Below are 20852 nucleotides of genomic sequence, written 5' to 3'. Positions count from 1 at the left end.
TCGACATTATCCCTACATTTGACCTTTCCAGAGAAAGGAGGATATTTCACGCATATTAAAGAGACGAGGGAATGAGTGATAATTGTTGATGCTACATGATACAGGTGTGAGGTTCAGGATATCAGTCTCTCTGCTCTTGCCTGTGTTTGAAATTTTCCATTAAGAAGTCCACATAAACACTGACTGTAAAGCAAAACCTCAACCATGATGAGACGCATTAGAAAAATCCAGTCAGCTCTCAGGAACCCAGCTCAGACGGCCTCCTGGGCTGGGCCTTGTCTGGCCATCCCTCTTTTGGCGTAGGGACCACAACAGACAGGACAGAGTGGCATTCAGGGAAGCCTGGATGCAGGATGAAGGAATTAAAAAAATCCTTTATGTAGAGCCATCTGGACACCCCTGTGTGCTGCTTGGTGGTGAGGAAGATGGGACTTCTGGGGCAGTCCGGAGGGAAAGAGGCAGGGGGTAAAAAGAAAAAAAAAAGATTTGTTTACACAAAACAGCTCAAAATTGCCCCAACAAGATGGAACTGGAATGAAAAAAAAAAAAAAAAAAAAAAAAAAAACTATCTTTCTGAACATCACATTTCTCCAAAGATGAGGAAGTTTTATTTTTTAAAGGGACCTTAGCCTTTGCATGTCATTCTAATAAATTTAACACTGGTGTTGTCCCCTTAGGATCATTTTTTCCAGACTTCATAAAATGGCAGGCGACCTTTTTCTTTACAGTTTTCTTAAAATCTCCAAGCTGAGAAGATGCTCAAATGTCTAAAACACTACTGGTCTCCTCCTGCTCCCCAGTCTGCAGAGAATTCAGCAACGCAGTTCTGATTCCCAAGTCTCCCCAGTCTATCCAGGGGTTCATCCCCTCAGAAATTCTATGGTTTCTCTATACACTCAGCCCCCCGTGTCCGCGGGTTCCACATCCACATATTCGACCAACTGCAAGATGGAAAATATTTTTTAAAAAGGACTATTTTTAAAGATTATTATTCCCTAAACAATATAGTATAGTATAACAACTATTTACATACCATTTGCATTGTATTAGGTATTATAAGTAATCTAGAGATAATTGGAAGTATACGGCAGGATGTGTGTAGGTTATATGCAAATACTATGCCATTTTATACAAAGGACTTGAGCATCCTCAGATTTCAGTATCCACAGGTGGTAGTTCTGGTAAGATAATTTTCCAGGCACAATCTTGTGACGGGATTGGGTAGTCTACTAATTAAATAAAAAAAAAAAACGTATTGTCGTCCAGTCAATTCCAACTCACAGGGACCCTATAGGACAGAGTAGAACTGCCTCATAGAGTTTCCAAGGAGCACCTGGTAGATTCGAACTGCGGACCTTTGGTTAGCAGCTGTAGCATTTAACCACTGTGCCACCAGGGTTTGCAAAACCCCTGCAGGAATTGGTCAATTACTATGCAAACCGGGTAGCTGTGGCTCATCAAGGGTATTGGTCAGTTTTGCCATCCTTCTAGGCTGAAAAGAGTCAGTCCCACAGAGGTTGAGGAGGACTTCACTACCATCGAAAAGAAGAACCTGGAGTGGACCATGTGTTTTGGACCTGGGGTCCCTGGGCTGAGAACCTCCTAAACCCAGGAGACAGATAGAGACCTGTAACACCAAAGATCATGAGAAACAGCACAGCAAGCGGCAGCAGCAGTGTAGGGCAGCAGAAACCAAGAGACCGGTGCAAAACGACTGCGTTGGGACTTGTCGAGCCAGAGCCACGGTGCGAGAGAGCTGAGCCCCTTCAGGCAGGAGGCTTCTGGCAGAGTGGGGTGCCTTCGGGCCCTTACCGGCAGAGCTAAAGAGCTGTACTTGCTCAAGCAGAGCAGAGGTCAGTAGCAGAAGCAACAGCAGTAGGCCGGAACACAGGGCCTGGCAGCAATAGGAGCTGAGAGCTATCTTGGTTGGAAGCTGTCCTGAGTGACCAACTATATCCTGTCTCCTGAATTGTAACCTGTTACTTCCCTAATAAACCCTATAATCGTGAGCATGGTCTGTGAGTTCTGTGTGGCCATTGCAATGAATTATAGGGCCCAGAGAGAAGCAGGGAGTGCTGTGGGAGGGATAGCTGGTATCAGAATTGGTAAAAAGGTTGGAGAGAGGAGGTCTGTCTGACCTCTACCTCATAGGAATCAGCTTTGGGCTGATGCTGTCTTGATTCTCCTGCCCCCTTGTGAAGTTAGCGGACTCTGACACAACCATCATTACATTCCCCCATTAACATAAACTCACTGTCCCCCAAGCTTCCTGTCTAACCTTTTGAGTCACTGTTGTCAATTTGATCCTATAAAGATGGTACTTTAAAAGAGCACGGAACCCTGGTGGTGCACTGGTTGAGCACTTGGCTCCTAACCAAAAGGTCAGTCTTTTGTACCTATCGGCCACTCCACAGGAAAAAGATGTGGCAGTCTGCTTCCACAAAGATTAGAGCCTTGGAAACGGTACGGGGCAGTTCTATTCTGTCCTGTCTGGTTACTATGAGTTGGAATTGGCTTGATGGCAATGAGTCTGGTCGGGTTTTTTTTTTTGTTTTTTAGTTAAGAGCACAATGCCTAAGATAGACATTCTTTACTAATTAAGCTAAACTATTGTTTGGTTTAAAGAAGACTTCAAGGGATATTTTTGGTTTAAGGTGTAAAAATTATCTCAGGGCAATAGTTTTGGGGGATCATCCAGATCAATGGCTCCAGAAAGTCTAGACTCCATGAGACTTTGAAATTCTGTTCTGTACCACACTTTCAATGCAAGAGGGAATAATAGTCGAATCAAGAGAAAAAACTGTAGTGTACCCAAGCAACTTCGGAACAACTTTTGGGGGAATAGAGCGGGGGAGGATGCAAGGACACCCTGTACCCAATGACAACTCCTCCTGGGCCTGGCATTCGAGGCCCTCTGTGCTGTACAGCTCCAGGCAGCTTTCCCATGATCCTACTCATGGTTGCCAGCCCCTCCTCCGCAGGGTCACTCTATCTCCCTGCCCCATCCCTGATGAGGCCCAACCAGCCTAGACTCAATTCTGAACGATCACACGAGGCCCCTAGTATCCACCTGTACTGGTGCCTACCCACCACACCTGGCCATGAGCTAACATCTCTGGCACACACCTGTCATCTCCACCTGCTGGGTCACAGCTGTCAAGGGCCTTGGGCTGCTTCACCCACCTCCAGTTGTGCCTGGCAAATAATAAAACCAAAAAAACCAAACCAGCTGTTGTCAAGTCAACCCTGACTCATGGCGACCCCATGCGTGTCGGAGTAGAACCGTGCTTCACAGGGAGCACAGGCATTTTTGAAAATCCTATGGCTGATTTTCCAAAGCAGATCGCCAGGACTTTCTCCTGAGGCACCTCTGGGTGGGCTCGAACTTCCAACCTATTTACTAGCAGCCGAGCTTGTTAACCATTTGTATGACACAGGGACTCTGGCAAATAATATGTGCTCAGGAAACAAAACCAATATGTCCAAGAGTCACAGGAAAAAGAACACAGGCTCCGGAATTAGGCCAACCACTTGCAAATCCCATATTATCCCCATAGCGTGTCACCTCAGGCAACTTACGAAACCTCTGTGAGGCTCTCCTTCTCATACTGGGAGGTAACTTCTAACTCAGAGGATTGTTTTGAGCCACAGGAACCCCCCTCTGCCGTGGCAGGCACAGTACTTGGCACATGGAGGGGCAACCAGTAAAGGTTCAGACTATGACTGGCAGGATCAAACACAGAGCAGAGGAGACTTGGGACACCCCAAACTAAATGCTGGCCTGAGAACAGGAGGGAAAACGCAGGAAAAAATGTTAGGGAGTCCCAGCAAGTAAGGGGTCAATGCTCCTTTCAGGTGGTGACAACTCAGCTCTTCTCCTATGCCTGGGGCGACCCCACCAGTCTCCTTTCTATAAACTGTTCCCCACCCACAGTCACGGGACCAAGGCCGCAGGGCTCAGGCATGCCGAGACCCGCTGCGACAGTGCCGATGACGCAGCCAAGTGTAGACACAGGGCAAATGGCACTCATGCTGGTTGACACAGGTCAGGGCCACCAAGTCACTGACCAGAGGGCAGGAAGCTACTGGCCACACACCAGGTGAGACACAGGCAGTCCATTCCATCTGCACCCCCCCCCCCAAAAAAAACCCCACTGTCATCAAGTCCATTCCAACATACTTTGACCCCACTGGTTACAGAGTAGAACTGCTCCATTGAATTTTCTAGGGTATAATCGTTATGGAAACAGACCGTCAGGTCTTTCTTCTGCAGAACTGCTGGGTGAATTCGAAACACCAACCGTCAGGTAAGTAGTTGAGCACAAACCACTTGCACCACCCAGGGATCTTATTCAGGGTCTAACAGGTCCAATAAAATGCTGGGGGAAAAGGAGAGAAGAAAGTAAGCAGCTAACACTGAAGCTCTGGTCCCAGACAAGCCAACAGGATTTGGAAGTGGCTCCAAACTGAAATACTGTCAGAAATCAACCATGGAAGCAGCTCCCTCCCACCACCACCACCACCCCCGCCCACAAGCGGCCTGGAGGGGAAAGAGCACCAGGCGTGCCTATAGCCAGCCTCAGAGCGCCCGCCCGCCCGGGGACGTGCCTGGTATCATGCTTGAAGTGGGAAAGGGCAAGTGGCACAAGATCAGTTTGGGATGAGGTCAGCGGGGCCACAAAGGCCATGTCAATGGCTTGGGGGTTTACCCTCAGAGATTTCAAAAAGGGTTTGACGATGAGTGTTGACACAATGTGAAGAATGTACTAGCGTCAATGATCATTTTGTCTAGAAACTGTTGAATGGAAACGGCTTTTGCTATGTATATTTTCACCAAAAATAAAATACAAAAAAATAAGGGTTTGACATTGTCTGGTTTTCATTACACAAAGGGGACTGGCTGCAGGAGGATGGTGTGGGGTCACAGTGGCCATGGACATGGGGAGGACAGATACCACAGCTCTAGGTTGACCTGACAAACACACTGGATCCAATCACTCCCGCCATCAAGAGACCTATGATTGAGCCAGGAAGGGAAGCCAGCTTCCATTTAGGGAACATCTGAATCTTGCCTGCAAAACTGAATTAGCCAATGTCGGCAGAGTACGTCAGCAAATTCACAGACTCCTGGAGAGAAGACTCTGCCCAGACGCCCCAGTGGAATCAGACTGCCACCCACCACCCATGCCATCTCTGCCACAGGTGCCATCACAGTGCCCTACAAACCTGGGCCACCTCTGACTCCCCTCTCTCCAGGTCCCTCCATCCAATTTATCAGACCATACGTGACATTTCTTTTTCTGTCTTGTCTCTCAGATTCCTTCATTATTCTCCATGCCTTCTTTGAAGCACAGTGTGGCAGCCAAGAGCAGAACCAGAAGCCAAGCTGTTGGGGCTCAGGTCCCAGCTCTTCCCCTTGGTGGCTCAGTGACCTTAAACTAATCACTTAACCTCACGGAATCTTAGTTGTCTCGTCTGCAGAATGGGCATAATACCTACCTTGTATTATTATAATAATACCTTGTACATATTACCGGTTCCATGAGTATCAGATGACTTCGTGAAGGCCCAGCACCTGGAAGCCTGAGCAGGCCAGCGGGGTCTGTTGTTACCGTCCTTCCACACAGAGCAACCTCAGCGCAGGGCACGAATTACAACAGGCCCCTCGGCGCCGCCTCTGTTCTTGTGACTTCCTCACATTCAGCTGCCCAGCTTGGCTTCCTAGATGTCCCCTAAGCCGGCTTCTCCCCACCTCCATCCCATCTCCACCTCCTCTGGTCTGTCCTTGAAAGGTAAGAGGTACCACACAGAAAAACTGGTGCCCATCCACCTCTGCTGTGTCTAAAATGCTTCCTGTGATCGAATCCTGGCTATTTATAGTGAAAAACTGCTACGTGGACTGCTGTGGGGAACAGCGTTCACCACAGGGGAGGCCCATTGGCTCAGCCATCTACCACAGGGCAACGTCGGTGACTAACTGAGAGACTCACGGCCACCACCTTGGGGCATCAGTGTCAAAGCTCATCTGGCAGAGAGGCCGCAGGTGCCCTGGCCCCTTCCCATGGGGTCACCATCCAGTGTCATGGCCTCTCTCCCATGGTCACTGTTCCCTGCCCCTCTTCCTGCAGGCTTGTCCTCTAATTCGCCAGCCTGCTGTTTGAGGTTCCAAGACCACCCCCTCCTCACTTGCCACACTGCCTGTCATGGACCAAATTACGTCCCCACAAAAATGTGTGTATCATTTTGGCTGGGCCAGGATTCCCCTATTGTGTTGTTGTCCTCCATTTTGTGATTATAATTTATGTTAAAGAGGATTAGGGTGGGATTGTAACAGCCTTACAGGTCACATCCCTGATCCAATGTAAAGGGAGTTTCCCTGGGGTGTGGCCTGCACCACATTTTATCTTACAACAGATAAAAGGAAAGGGAAGCAAGCAAAGAGTGGGGACCTCATCCCACCAAAAAAGCAGTGCCGGGAGTAGGGAGCAGAGCATGTCCTTTGGACCCAGGGTCCCCGCACAGAGAAGCTCTTAGTCTAGGGGAAGATTGATGAGAAGGCCAACAGAGAGAGAAAGCCTTCCCCTGGAGCTGACGCCCTACAGTTTTTTTTTAGAGCCTACTAGACTGTGAGAAAATAAATTTCTTTTTGTTAAAGCCATCCACTGGTGGTATTTCTGTTATAGCAGCACTAGATGACCAAGACACTGCCCAAGTACACTCCCTAGAGCACAAATTCCTCGCCCGTCTACTCTCAGCTGCACACATGTCACCATAGCCTGTGGGGCCCCCTGGCCTCTGGCCTCTGCCCTCTCCTGGCCTCCAGCTACATACTAGCCATGCTCACCTACCTGTCTTCCCACCTGGAATGCCTCACCTACCTTCCCCACCCCCCAGCAGTGTCCCCACAATGTGCTGGGCACTGTCAATACCAGTGACAGTCCTGTCTCTCCCACTAGACAGCAAGGCACCCTGAGAGTGAGACCACCCTAGGAGCCCTAGGCCAAGGGTGTAAGCACAAGGGTCTCTTCCTACTGTAGATGAACCCTCGCCAGGAACAAGGGTTCCATCCCCTGGGCATGCTTCATCTCATGCCAAATGCTCCTCTGCTGATGGTGTCAGCCCCCCTTTGAAAGGAGGTTCCAAAGTTCCTGTCTCCAACCCAGACCGTTCTCCCCAGCTTCAGGTCAAACTGCAGTCCAGATGCCTCCACTTGGACCATTTCCACCTGGGACAGGTTCAGGGCATCTCTGTGTGCTGAGCTCGCTGGCTCCACCTGATCCTCCACCATTTCGTCTGTGCTCAGAGCTATGTATGAGGTCGCAGTCCACGGTAACCTCCAGTCACCCACGCACCTCCTAGGCACTGCAGTTGGCACCCTCCTCGCCCCCAGGGCAGGCTGTGAACCCACAGGTCTTCCCACCTCTCATTACCATCACCCGAAGGTGTCTCTCAGAGCACACCTGGTCATGCCATCAACACTGTTGCCTGTGCGACCACGAGGAGCCATGACAGATGGCACCCTGGCACCCAGCCCAGGTGGGTGTCTCTCACACAATTTCTTGTTTCATCCTCAAACCACCCCAAGTGGGGGTGTCCCTGAGTTAAGGACATACGCTTGCTTTACCTGCATCATCCCATCCAAGCACTACGACCCCAGGAGGTAATACTGACAGTATCTCATTTTACCAACACAGGAACTGAGGCTCAGAACAGGTGAGCGACGAACCCAAATTCACCGTCAGCCAGCGACAGACAGGGCTGCAATCAGAACCCCATCTCCTGGCTTTACTATTGCTGCATCCTCACCTTGTCACACAAAGTCACCCATGAGCCAGCCCCAGCAGCTCTTACCCACAAACCGGCAAACTCCTATTCCCCCTATAGGATGCAGACTTCTCCTCCAGGAAGCCTGCCCTGATCTCCCTAAGCAGAGCTGGTCACTCCTTCTTCTCTTTTCCCTGAGCCCTATGCATCACACCTCCATCTGCCCAGTGGCCAGGGAGCTCTTTCAGGGGGAGGACTTGGTGGCTCATCTATGCACACTCAGCTGCTCTTCGGAACCCAGCTTCCCACTGCTCATCAGCTTGCTGCTGAATGACTTTTCTGGCCTTTGCTCTGGAGCCTGCTCCCTTTTTGGGGATCAGCATGAGACAGCAGACAACGTTCAGGACCTGGAGCTCTTAGCCCCTGTCCTGAAGAATGAGGACAGGGAAGGAAGCCCCAACCTGGGTCCCCCAGCTCAGAGGGCAGCAGGATGCCTATTCCAGCCATTTAGGAGTGTGCTTCCCATAAGGGGAAGCTCCTTGTCAATGGCTAGGCTTCTTCCTACATGCCAAAAAAAAAAAAAAAAATAGGGGCCACGAAGGTTTTCTCCTCTCTTCCTTTTCATAACCAAAACCAAACCAGTTGCTGTTGAGTCAATTCTGACTCATGGCGACCCTATGTGTTGCAAAGTAAAACTGCACTCCATAGAGTTTTCATGACTGCGACTGTTCAGAAGCAGATTACCAGACCTCTGGGTAAGTTCAACCTGCCAACCTTTCATTAGTAGCCACATGCTTAACTGTGCCACTCAGGGGTTCCCCGGGTCTTCCTTTTCATGGAATAGGGCTTGTCAGACTCTCAAATGATCAGAAGGAGAAGCAAATGAGGACACGGGTCCCCCCTCTGCCACTACTCTGCTAACATGGTCACATCACCTTCCAAGCTCTGGCCTTCCCAAGGGAATCCAGTCGGCCAGTCCCAGGTAGGGGGATATCCTCACCAGCACTTCAGCTAGGAAGCCACTACCAACCTCCCTCAGGGCTGCCAGGCTGAGCTGCCCAAGGGCCCCTGGAGACCCAATGACTCCACGCCCATCTGACACAAGCTGCTGTCCTAGAAGATGCCCCCTCCAAACCAGGAGATCAAGAAGGGTTCTAGGGAGTCCAAGAGCTCCCTAAAATGATGTGCAGGCTCTTGGCTCTGTGTGTGTGTGTGTGTGTGTGTGTGTGTGTACGTGAAGTTTCTTGTGCAAAGGACCCACAGCTTCCACCCGATCCTTAAAGCATCTATGACCCAAAGGAGAAGACAACATGACCCTCGGAGACAGGGTGACGAGACCACAAACAGAGGAAGCAGGTGACATCACAATACAAGGACACATTTTGGATCATTGTTGTTGTTAACTGCTGTTGAGTCAGCCCCTGACGCACAATGACCCCACGTACAACAGAACAAAATGCTGCCCATCCCGCGCCATCCTCATGATTGGTTGTATCCCCACGATCGACCATTGGGATCCACAGCGTTTTCACCGGTTGATTTTTGGAAGTAGATCACCAGGCCTTTCTTCCTAGTTCATCTTGGTCTGGAAGCTCCGCTGAACCTTGTTCAGCATCACAGCAACACTCAAGCCTCCGCTGACAGAAGGGTGCTAGCTGTGCTCCCGAAATCCAATCCAGGCCTGCCACATGGAAGGTGGGAATCCTACCACTGAGCCACCGTTGCCTGATTTTGGACCATCTGAGTGGCCTAAAAATGGAGCCAGCAGCTCTGGGCTCCCAGGCACTGCTCTTCTGGCAAGGGGTGTTCGCAACTGGGGCCGCTGTTGAGATCCCATCATCAGGGAGGTCCTTGCAGCCCTGGGACCCAAAATTCCTGCCCAGCTGTCTTTCTCCAGGTATGGCGTTTACCTTCTACATCCTTCTAGTCTTGGGCCCAAATTAGACCAGGTCACCCACTGCCTCCCTTGTTTCCCAGGACACACCCTGGCTGGCAGGTATTCCCTCTGTCCTCCACCATCACCACAGGACAAGTGCAAAAGGGCTGAGCTTGGGTCCAGTGCTTGTTGACAAACCACTTCTACGTACCCCACGGCACCCAGCCCTGCCACAACCCCCTTGCCTGCATTGCACAAGGCTCAGACCTCACCAGGCGGCCAGGCTGTGTGCATCAGCTGGGTTTGCCCTAGTGGGAACTCTTCCCTGTCCTTCTCCAAGGAAGGCCCAGAGAGCCCAAAATGAAAGGCTGATGTGGTTTGTCTTATGATCCTGGGCCTCACTTATTTTTAGTGTTGGGCAATAAGCAGAACTTTTAAAGCACAAAACAAGCAAGAAGCTTCTCAAAGGCTCCGGGGGCGGGGGAGGGGAGGCTGACCATAAAACAGAACACCTCCTCCAGGCAGTCACAGTGAGGAAGGACCTCAACTACAAGTGGGCAAGAAAAGGCTTCCCGAGGCCTGCCCCTGAGTGGAGTAAGAGTTGATCTCTTTAAGACTCAATTCTTCCCTTAAATATTTCTTAGGAAGTAGTTAGAGACGATTTGACATCACGTCTGGAGCTTGCTTCGATGTGTGTGTGTGTGAGTATGCACACATGTGTGTGTTGACACTTGCTGAAGCAGGGTGGTGTGTGTGTGTGTGTGTTGACGCTTGCTGAAGCTGGGTGATGGGTTGTGTGTGTGTTGACGCTTGCTGAAGCTGGGTGATGGGTTGTGTGTGTGTGTTGACACTTGTTGAAGCAGGGTGATGATGTGTGTGAGTATGTGTGTGTTGATACTTGCTGAAGCTGGGTGATAGGATTGTGTGTATCGACACCTGTTGAAGCTGGGTGACAGTACCTGGGGGCTCATTATACTCTTCTCTCTACTTTTCTATATGTTTGAAAAAAAAAAAAAAAAGACAAACAACCCAATCAAAAAATGAGCAAAGGACTTGAAGAGACGATTCACCAAAGCAGACATACAAATGGCCAATAAGCACATGAAAAGATGCTCAACACATCATTAGCCATTAGCAAAAAAAAAAAAAAATGTTGCCATCAAGTCAACTCCGACTCATGGCGACCCTATAGGACAGACTAGAACTGCCCCCTAGGGTTTTTAAGGCTGTGGTCTTTACAGAAGTAGAATGCCACATCTTTCTCTCGCAGAGTGGCTGGTGGATTCAAACCACCAACTTTTTGGTTAGCAGCTGAGCACTTAATCATTGCACCACCAGGACTCCTTCAATAGCCATTTAAAAAAAATCCGTTGCTATTGAGTCGATTCCGACTCGTAGTGACCCTATAGGACACAGCAGAACTGCCCCATAGGGTTTCCATTAGCCATAGGGAGATGGGAATCAAAATCACAATGAGAAACAACTTCACCCTCACTAGAATGACTATGAGCAAAAAAACAGAAAATAACAAGTGTTGGCGAGGATGTAGAAAATGTGGAACCTTCATCCATTGCTGATGGGAATGCAAAATGGTACAGCCACTGTGGAAAACAGTTTGGTGGCCCCTCAAAAAACTGAACATAGAACTACCATGTTGTTGCTGTTAGGTGCCATTGAGTCAATTCCGACTCATAGCGACCCTATATACAATAGAATGAAACACCGCATAGTCCAGCACCATCCTCACAATCTTTGCTATGTTTGAGCCCACTGTTGCAGCCACTGTGTCAATTCATCTCCTTGAAGGTCTTCCTCTTTTTCGTTGACCCTCTACCAAACATGATGTCCTTCTCCAGGGACTGGCCCCTCCTGATAACACATCCAAAGTATGTGAGACAAAATCTCGCCATCCTTGCTTCTAAGGAGCACTCTTCCTGTACTTCTTCCAAGACAGATTTGTTCATTCTTCTGGTAGTCCATGGTACCTTCAACATTCTTCACCAACGCCATAATTCAAAGGCATCAATTCTTCTTCGGTCTTTCTTATTCCTTGTCCAGCTTTCGCATGCATATGAGGTGACTGAAAATACCATGGCTTGAGTCAGGCACACCATAGTCCTCAAAAGTGACACCTTCTTTTTTTAATACTTCAAAAAGGTCTTTTGTAGCAGATCTGCCCAATGCAATACATCTGTTGATGTCTTGACTGCTGCTTCCATGGACGTTGATTGTGGATCCAAGTAAAATGACAACTTCAGTCTTTTCTCCATTTATCATGATGTTGCTTATTGGTCCAGTTTTGAGGATTTTTGTTTTCTTTGTATTAATGTGTAATCCATACTGAAGGCTGTGGTCTTTGATCTTCATCAATAAGTGCTTCAAGTCCTCTTCGCTTTCTTGATGCTGCATTCGTCTTCCTAAAGTCTAGTTTCTCGGATTATTTGTTCAGCGTACAGAATGAACAACTATGGTAAATGGATACAATCCTGACATGCACTTTTCTTAATTTTAAACCCCACATTATCACCTTGTTCTGTTCGAACAACTGCTTCTTGATCCATGTACAGGTTCTGCATGAACACAATGAAGTGTTCTGGAATGCTCATTCTTTGTGATGTTATCCATAATTTGTTATGATCCACACAGTAGAACGCCTTTGCATAGTCAATAAAACAGAGGTAAACATCTTTCTGGTATTCTCTGCTTCAGAGAATATGGTAGTTCTTCTTCTCTGAACAATGCAGGGAGAATTACCATATGACCCAGCAATCCCAATCCTAGGTGTACACCCAGAAGTGAAGGCAAGAACGCAAACAGAAACCTGTACGCCAGCATTCATTGCAGCCGTTTTCACAAGAGCCAAAAAGTGGAAACAACCAAAATGTCCATCAACAGATGAACGGGTAAACAAAATGTGGTACGTACATACAATGAAATATTACTCAGCCATAAAGAGAAATGAAGTCCCAATACTATATGCCACAACATAGGTGAACCTTGAAAACATCATGCTGAGTGACATAAGTCAGTCACAAAAAGACAAACACTGTATGATCTCACTTATAGAAAATAAGCAAATATATAGAAACCAACTTATTAGTGGTTACCAGGGGTAGGAGGGAGGAGGAAAGGGGGAAAATGCATGCAGCCTTAGGTTAGGGGGCACTGAGTTTCTGTTAATAAACCAAACCCAAACTCGTTGCGGTCGAGTTGATTCCGACTCACAGCAACCCCGTCGGACCCAGCAGAACTGCCCCACAGGGTTTCCAAGGAGCTCCTGGTGGATTCAAACTGCCGACCTTTTGGTTAGCAGCCGTGGCTCTTAACCGCTACACCACTATAGCACCAGGGTTTCCTCCTGCTAATGGTGGTGGAATAATTTGGAAATGGATAGCAGTCATGGTTGCAAAACATGAACATAACCAATGTCACTGAACTGTACATGTAAAAAAATGCTGAACTGGCAAATGCTTTATTATAGATATTTTACCACCATAGAACAATTTCAAAATAAATGCATGCTTCTTGAAGGAAAGGCTGAGGCAGTGGAGGGGCCGTAATGTACCGGTAAGGGTTTAACAGTCAAAATCTGGTTAGAATTCTGGCTCCACCACTCAGAAGCAACGAGACCTTGGCCAAGTCACCCATGCCCCCGCCCCCTAGCCTCAAGAGAATGTGGGTGGCAGCGCCCGATGCCCAGGGTTCTAAGGAAGTGTAAAAGGGTTAATGTGCCAAGGTCTCAGATCACAGCCTGGGACTAGTGAATGCTGTAAATGCGCTCCTGCTATAGGGGGGCAGAGGAAGACACCGGGCGTAGAAGGGAGGAGAAGCGACCGCCCCTCTCCTTCCCTGCTGCTACCCAACAACCAGGGGCGGATTTATGGGCTCAGCTCCTACCTCCCTACCAAGTGTGCGGAGCAGAACTGCTCCACAGAGTTTTCAAGGCTGTGACCTTTCAGAAGCAGATCATCAGGCCTTACTTCTGGGGCACCTCTGGGTAGGTTTGAACCACCAACCTTTTGGTTAGTAGTCCTGCGCTTAACCATTTGCGCCACGCAGGGATGCCTCTATTGTTGTTACTCAAGCTCAAGCAAGGTCACGTGCCATCATGGATTGAATTGTGCCTCCCAAAAATATGTGTCAAGTTGGTTAGGCCATGATTCCCAGTATTTTGTGGGTGTCCTCCATTTTGTAATTGTAATTTTATGTTAAAGAGGACCTTACCCAGGTCACATCCCTGACCCAGTGTAAAGGAAGTTTCCCTAGGGTGTGGCCTGCACCACCTTTTATCTTACAGGAGATAAAAGGAAAGGGAAGCAAGCAGGGAAGAGGGGACCTCATACCACCAAGAAAGCAGCGCCTGGGCAGCAGCCTGGAGCAACCTGGAGCAGAGTGCATACTTTGGACCTGAGGTTCCTGCGCTAAGATGCTCCCAGGCCAAGGGAAGATTGATGACAAGGACCTTCCTCCAAATCTGACAGAGAGAGAATGCCTGCCCCTGGAGCTGGCACAGGAGTACAGACTTCTAGCCTACTGGATCGTGAGAGAATAAACTTCTCTTTGTTAAAGCCATCCGCTTGTGGTATTTCTGTTATAGCAGCACTAGATGACTAAGACACGTGCATAAAGCACTAGGCAGCATGGTGCCTGGTACCTGGCTATAATAAGAACTTGGATGAATGCACACCAGCCACAATCTATCTCTGGAGAAGAATGGGTGAGAAACTCCCAGAGTAAACGTGTGCACATCATAAGAATCAGAGGTTTTGCTAAATGCAAAAACGCATCTGCAGGCAAGTTTTCACTCCCCAGGAGGAAGGAATAGGTGCAAGAAGGGGGCAAGCACAGAGCAGGGGAGCACTGGATCCCCGCCCCACTCCTTGCCTGGAGAGGAGAAATTAAACATCTGTGCTGACTCCATAGGGGGTGAGTTTTACAAGGCAGCCCCAGGGAGCCCACTGAAGGGTGGATTCAGCCTGGAACAAGCAGCCTGAGGAACGCAGCCTCACCCAGCTCCAAAGTGACATCACCAGGGCCCAGGCAGGACCACTCCCTCCTATGAGCCCTGAAACCATCTATGTCCTGCAGGGCCCCCACCACTCAGAAGCCCATCACTCTTGGCTGAACGAGCCACTGGAGTCAATGTGTTGCTATTTTCTCAGCCTCTCTGGTGCTAGCCAGGCTTTTTTGAAAGGAAAGCTTTGTAAAGTTATTGCATTCGGCCACCATAAACACACACACACACACACACACACACACACACACACACGCACGCACGCATGCTCCATCTACTGGGTAAAGTGTTCCCTGCAGAAGAGAGAAGCAGTAAGAGAACAGGAGGAGCGTTAAAATGATCTAATCCAGCCATCACTTTACAGCTGGGGAGACAGGAGGAGCCTTGCCCATGACCTCAGTGCTGGAGGAACAGCAACGGGCGGCAACAGCCAGGACTTCAGAGACTTGGTCTCTCGCCCTGGCTGTGCAATGTGGGCAACTCAGCCACCCTCTCTGGGCCTCCACGGGGAAAAGAGGTTGGACTAGGGAGATGCTCAGTTAGGGCTTCTCTAACTCTGTACTCCTCAGGGTGGAGAATCCTGCTAATGCTTAGTTCAAAACTTTCTGCCACCCAGAGGGGAGCAGAGGAAGACACTAGGCGTAGAAGGGAGGAGAAGTGACTGCCCCTCTCCTTCCCTGCTGCTACCCAACAACCAGGAGCGGATTTATGGGCTCAGCTCCTACCTCTCCCTAATGCCTACTCCCAGTCTACTGTCCTAGCTGGGGAGAGAATTCTTCCAAGGACATCAAACTTTAGTCACCGAGGATGGTGCTCTTACTGTGAACACCTGTTAAAACTCAACTCATAACCAATTTCTGATGCTACCAGCTGGAGTGTTTAATTAAATATTACTCACTCAGGAAGCGGCCCCTGCCAACTCACCCCTAACTGTACAGTTCATTCCCACAGAAAGAGAGAGAAGGAGAGAAAGCGGCTGCACCCTCTTCACTGGCACCAGTGGCGAACCTGGCTTCCCAGGTGGGGTTTGGATGGTCCAGCACCGCCCATTTTTTAAAACCAAGCAAGGAAAGTCAGATTAAAGCAACTCTCAGCAACCAGAGGCCTCACTGGCGGGTCACTGCAGATGGCATACACACTTGCTCACACACACATACACACTCACAAAGACATAGGCAGATGCACTCATGGGCACACATATAGACACACAGGCACATACAGACACACAGACACACACACACAGACATCAGACACACAAGCCATGAAGACACACACTCAGGCACACACCCTCACTCACATACAGCCTCACTCACACACAGTCACACACACACACACACAAATACACAGACACACACATTCACACACACACACACACACACGCACAGGACCTACAGTCTGTCATCCGCAGGTGAAGCCCACCAAGCCCGGAGCCGCTGGCATTTGGAACTTTGCTCTCCAACAGGACAACCACCAAGTCCACCCCACGCTCGGGGCGAGGTGCGCAGTCCCGCCAACGGCCCGAGCTGCCTCTACGTTTCCCTAACTGGTTCCTGATGGGAGCCCCCCGCTCTCCAGTGGTCGTCAGGAGAAGTCGCCGCGGCCGGGCCCGGCGGGGAGGCGGCGCCGCCCAGGGTGTCGGCCTGCGGCCCCCGGGGAGGCGGCTGCGGGCTGCGGGAGATTCCTAGGGGCCAGTGGGGCCGCGCTGCAGAGCCCGGCTGGGACTGGCGGGAAAAGTGAAACTAACTCTGCAGCGCGGGGTCGCGATGCCCCCGTGCGGGAGGGGGCGGATCGATGTCCCCGCCCGGCCGCGGGGACAGTCGCGGGAACCGAGCCTCGGAGCGCCGGGGCACCGAGAGGTCTGCCGGGGCCGCTGCGCGCCCAGACCCCATCCCGTGTTGCAGCCGCCGATCCTCCACCCCAGCGCGACCGTCCCCGGGGCTCCTGGGACCCCCACCCATCCAGGCTTGCCGCGACCCGCCTCCGCCCGCAGCGGCAGCGGAGAAAGCGGCGCTGGGCGGCGCCCCGGCCCGGTCCCCCAGGACCCGCGCGACCGAAGGGCGCCCGGGCGCCACAAGGAGAGGGACGGCGCCCCGCGCGCTCCGCGCCCACCCATCCGGCCCCGTGCCAGCCCGCGCCCCCCGCCGCTCCCGCCCCGCCTGCCTACCGCACCCAAGGCCGCCGCCGCCGCCGCTCTCGGGTCGGGCCGCGCCCGCGGTGGGGACAGAGTCACCGCCTTCCGTGGCCCCGGCGCCGGCGCCTGGAGCCTGGTTCCTGCAGCAAGCGCGCTGGCTGCCCGAGCGCTACTTCTGTGCAGAGAACGCCAGAGCCACCGCGGCTTTAAAGTGAAAAAAATCAGCACCGGGGGCGGGGCCACCCGCCACGCCCCCTCCGCCTCGCCCCTCCTTCCCTCTCCGGCTCAAGCCCGCCCACTCCCCGCCCCGTCCCACCCCCCAGGCTCCTGCGCGGCGGGGCAGGGGCTGCAGCGGGTCCCGGGCTCTGGGGAGTGGCTGGGCGGGGCGGGGCGGGGCAGGGGCAGGGGCTGGGCGGGGCAGGGGCGGGGTTCGGGGGCGGGGCTGGGCAGGAGCGGGGTGGGGCTGGACAGGGGCGGGGTGGGGCGGGGCAGGGGCGGGGTGGGGCGGGGCAGGGGCGGGGTTCGGGGGCGGGGTTGGGTAGGGGCGGGGCTGGGCAGGAGCGGGGTGGGGCTGGACAGGGGCGGGGTGGGGCGGGGCAGGGGCAGGGGCGGGGCGGGGCAGGGGTCGGAGGCGCATCGCCGGCCTCGCGTCCCCGCCGCCTCTTTTGAGTCGCGGGTGAGCGGGAGCGCGGGCGGCGCGCGGCCGAGTCTTCCCGGCCCTGGCGTCAGGGGGTGGCGGCCTTGGCTTGGCCATATCCGAAGCCTTCGGTCCCTGCGGACGCGTCTTCGGGAATCGCCGGGCAGCCTCCGCAGGCGAAAAGCCTGGGTTGCAACACCAGGAGGGTGGAGTGGGGGGCTTGTTTAAAAAAAAAAAAAAATTCTTTGGGAGGATTGGGTTCTCTCAGTCACCTCGGAAGCAAGACCCTGTCGGCCCTGTCTGAAATTCCCAACAGTTTAAAAGTTGTCATTCGATTCGAGGCGCAGCGAATATTGCAGGGACTCCCCTTTCAGTATCCACAGGGACAGGGAGTCCTGGGCACCTCCAGCAGGCTCCAGGCACCCGGCAGGTGCTCCAGGAATGTTTGTTGAATGACTGAATGATCAATTGCCTGTTAAGTCCTTCCTTTAGCTCTCTGGGGACCTTGTAGCCCTCTGGGGATTTCCCCATACAGTGTCCTGTGACTCCAGCTTATCAAGGAATTCTCTTCCCCCGCCTCCCAGCAGTCACCTGCACCAGAGGGCTGGGAAGATTTTAAAGAAATTATTTTGAGAGCAAAATCTCCTTAAATTCCCCCACCCCTCACTGTGTGTAAAGAGCGCCAGTGGCTCAATGGTTAAGCGCTTGGCTGTGAACTGAAAGTTTGGCAGTTGGAACCCACCCACCAGCTCTGAGGGAGAAAGGCCTGGCAATCTGCTCCTGTAAAGATTACAGCCAAGAAAACCATATGGGGGCAGATCTACTCTGTCCATGGGGTCACTGTGGCTTGAAATTGACTTGACAGCACCCACCAACTGTGTGTAGCATCCAACAAAGGAGAGAGAAAACTAACATTACTGGAGAATCTGTTAAAAAGAACATGTTTTCCATAGTTATTTAATCTTTACCATAACCCTGTGAGGGTGGGACTGTAATACCTGTTGCAAAGATGAGGAAACAAATGCCCCTCCATTTCTCCACCTCCCACCCCACCCCATACACACCCATTACCAGAGCTGAGATCCCAACTATGTTAGATTTCAATGTTTGTTTTTTTTACCTCACTGTGCTGAAAATCACCACAGCCCTCGTCTCCTGGGGAGACCTTGAGGGCCAGACTGTGTATAATTCAAGCAGCAAGGTCTGTTTACTTACTGGTGGTACAGTGGTTAAGCACTCGGCTGCAAACCAAAAGATCAGTGGTTCAAACCCACCAGCTGCTCTGAGGGAGAAAGATGTGGCAGCCACCTTCTGTAAAGATTACAGTTTTGGGACCCCCTGTGGGGGCAGTTGTACTCAGTCCTATAGGGTCGTTATGAGTCAAAATCGACTTGATGGGAATGGGTTCGGTTTTGTGTGTGTGTGCTGAAAATCAATTTGTTTCATTTCATTTTGAACGTAAAATAAAAATGTTAGTCGCCCTGAGTTGGCTCCAACTCATGGCAACCCACATGTAACAGAAGGAAACCTTGCCTGGTCCTGCGTCATTTTCACATTCGTTGGTGTGCTTGAATTCACTGTTGTGGCTGCTGTGTGTTTTAAGTGCCTTTTGACCCAGGCGGCTCATTTTCCAGCACTAAGTCTGACAATATTCTGCTGTGATCCAAAGGAATACTAAGGCTCAGTTGATCACCGTAGGAGGGCGGGCCTGAGCAGATATTCTAATCTCTCAATTGGCTTTTGTGGTTCAAGTTGTCTACAAATGTTGAGCCCCAGGCCGGTCAGGTGACAGCCACTGTCAGCAATCTAGTGGACCTTCAAGTTTAAAATAGCACATGACTCCCTCTGGCCACATCGCAATTTGAGAACAGTTAGTCTTCCGATTTTATGGCACTTAGGAGAACTATGGGAACGCTGGGGACAGCAAAGGGCCTTTCCAAGCTACTTGAATATCCCAGAGTAGTCTCATTCCTGAACATCACAGGAGCTAAGGCTCTCTGTTTGGATTGTTCCTACTGTGTTTGGTGTGTTATGAAGAAATGTGCATCCCTGGCCAGGTCCTGACACCTGGATGGAGCTGGCAGTCACACATCCTGGGCCATGATGCTGTCACCTCTCCTAATAGAACTCCTCCAGTCCTCCCCTCTTCTCCTGGGGAGGCCTTGAAGACCAGACTATGTGTAATTCAAGTGGCAAGGGCTGTTTACTTACTCTTGGCACAATGGTTCAAGCTTGGCTGCTAACCAAAAGGTCAGCAGTTCGAATCCACCAGCTGCTCCTTGGAAACCCTATGAAGCAGTTCTACTCTGTCCTATAGGGTCACTATGAGTCGGAATCAACTCAATGGCAATGGGTTTTTGGGTTTACTGATCTTACCTTTGATGTGAGGACCCATGAAAAGGACCTCAGAATTAAGATTCCTTAGCCGCTCTCCACCCACCCCTAGCATCATTAATCTTGAAATCTCAGCTTTAATCTAGTCGGGTAATTAGGTCCTGCTGACTTAACTTCCCCAGAGGAATTCCTGAGGAGTGAGCCTTCCTGTTCTCCAAGATCCTTGGCAGGTGGACTGGACAATACTAGACGGCTGATCATCCAACAAGGACCCACTGTGGCCACGTGGAACAGTGTTGAGTAATCATGAGGCCAACTTGTGTGTGTAAAAGGGTTGTATGTACATCATATCAGCACTGATACTATTGTTTGTTAAAAAGATATATAATCTTGCAATATTGTAACATCAGCTGATAAACCCCAGTCCAGGAATTTGAAGACTGACTCAAAACTTAATCTAAGTATTTGTGTTCCACAGGGGTGAGTAAGGAGGGGGGCGGCTCATGGGCTCCTGGTGGCGATATCTTCAGCCCCCTACTCCACCCTATACCCCCACACACATTTCATCACTTGTATTGGCACAACTTGTTCACTTCTTGTCTGTTTCAGGGAAATGACGGGGAGAAACTGTTAGATAACAAATTAGCCTTCACTGGTTTTTCTGATGACTATTCTGAGTCTGTTCAGAAATGTCTTGTACAACCTTTGGGCCCGTAGAGCTGTACACTGCTGCCCTTACAAGTTAGTTGTTGTTGTTAGGTGCCATCGAGTCAGTTCCGACTCATAGTTACCCTAATGGACAGAGCAGAACTGCCCCATAGGGTTTCCAAGGAGCAGCTGGTGGATTTGAACCGCCGACATTTGATTATCACTGAGCTCTTCACCACTACACCACCAGGACTCCAACCCCTTATAAGCTTAAGGGTTGCTCTTTTCCCTGTCCATATACCACAGACTGCCAAAAGAATGAACAAATCTGTCTCAGAAGAAGTGCAACTAGGGTGCTCCATAGGAGGAAGGATGGTGAGACTACATCTCACATACTTTGGACATGTTATCAGGAAGGATCAATCCCTGGAGAAGGACATCATGCTTG

At 50.8% G+C, this 20852-nt stretch overlaps 1 protein-coding gene across 1 annotated transcript in view; it reads right to left on the bottom strand.

Moving 5' to 3' along the window:
* The window catches only part of SPSB1 (splA/ryanodine receptor domain and SOCS box containing 1), an 82553-nt gene extending 65708 nt beyond the window's left edge, over positions 1–16845 (bottom strand). Inside the window, exon 1 of the mRNA XM_064281228.1 lies at positions 16824–16845. The gene's annotated coding sequence lies outside the window, so the exon portion shown is untranslated. The remainder of the gene's footprint in view (positions 1–16823) is intronic.
* Positions 16846–20852: the final 4007 nt, after the last annotated feature.

This window comes from Loxodonta africana, chromosome 3 (genome assembly GCF_030014295.1).
Source record: "Loxodonta africana isolate mLoxAfr1 chromosome 3, mLoxAfr1.hap2, whole genome shotgun sequence".
Classification (NCBI taxonomy): domain Eukaryota; kingdom Metazoa; phylum Chordata; class Mammalia; order Proboscidea; family Elephantidae; genus Loxodonta; species Loxodonta africana.
The sequence above is the reverse complement of the archived record's forward strand: the minus strand, read 5'-3'. Positions and strand labels throughout refer to the sequence as shown.